This window comes from Cyprinodon variegatus, unplaced genomic scaffold (genome assembly GCF_000732505.1).
Source record: "Cyprinodon variegatus isolate N-32 unplaced genomic scaffold, C_variegatus-1.0 Scaffold1817, whole genome shotgun sequence".
NCBI lineage: Eukaryota > Metazoa > Chordata > Actinopteri > Cyprinodontiformes > Cyprinodontidae > Cyprinodon > Cyprinodon variegatus.
The window spans coordinates 17,198-18,580 of record NW_015152270.1 but is presented as its reverse complement, the minus strand read 5'-3'; positions in this window follow the sequence as shown (position 1 = coordinate 18,580).

The window sequence follows — 1,383 nt, the reverse complement described above, 5'->3', positions numbered from 1 at the left end:
TATTTCCCAGCCTCTGGACGTTAAAATTGGATGTAGTTGATCCTGTCTACATTTTTATTTAGAGTACACCACCAGCATAAGAAAGATTCAAATCCTGCAGAAACTTGATTGGCTAGTTTATACTCATCAGGAACACCTCTGGGTACACCAATGCTATCAATATAAGTAGGGTCATCTCCACTCCATGCATTTTCAGATGCCCTCCTCCTTCTAGTATGCTCTGTGTGAGGTAAAATGCTGTTTGCAGTCGTTAACAATTCATCCGTTGTGAGTGATGTAACAGAAACAGGTAAAATCAAGGTGACTGCAGCACACAATCCAGTGGTGTTACATGGAAGTCTGTCAAACAATCTGTCATCTCCACACCACCACCAGATGTCACTGCGGGATTGAGGTTTAAAAAGGTGGATACCAGTAAAATGCTTGCACATTGTTTTTCATTTAGTGTACCCAATTTTGGGCCTACTCTGGTCCTGCTTACACAGGTGAAATTTGCCACAGCCACTTTCTTCAAAAAGATTGTTTTTTTCTTCTCATCTGTGGTCAGGGGATAGATCTTATCCCAATAGGTGCAATTATCAGTTGGAACTGTATAATTCATTATATTTAGAAGACTTTGAGGAGTTATGGTAACAGGAACCACGCGTAACAATGGTCTGGCTCCCATACATACAAGACAATCAGTGGACACTGTTTTAGCTGCTTGTTCTGCCATTAAAAGCCAGTTGTTTGTTTGCCCAGAGATTCCAGTGGTGACTTGAAACAATTCATCCGTTTTAAGCGGGTCATTAATATTTTGAATTTTTATCTGTTCAGCTTGGGCAGAAGTAAGAATCCCTTGTATCTCATTTTCTTCTTGTGTAACATTTGCAGAGCACAGATACAATGTCCAACATGGATCGGTTTCACTAGACCGTGCACATATAAATGAGGAAGAACAGCCTTCCTTCTCAAGGGGTTTTGCTGTTGAGTTTATTGTCATACTGAAAACTTTGGAGGCATGGTTAACAGTGAACCCTGATATTCTACTCATCCATTTCTTAGCTAAAGATGTCCATCCATATGATCCTGTGGTACCTGTATTCTATAACAGGTACCACAGTAGAATTACTAGAGTGCTAAGCAGTACGTTAAGGTTCCACAGAAGAATTAAGAAAGTGCCTATTTTGGTTATTATCTGATTTACAAAATGTGTTCCATTATCACTATAGATTTTCTCTGGAATCCCATAACAAGGAATTATATCTTTGCATAATGCTTTAGCTACTGTTAGTACATCTGGATGTTTTGTAGGAAACAGTTCTACCCATTTAGAAAAATTGTTCACTAGGACTAGGCAGTACTTGTAATGTCCACTTGGGGCCAGCTCAAATGTAGTCCATG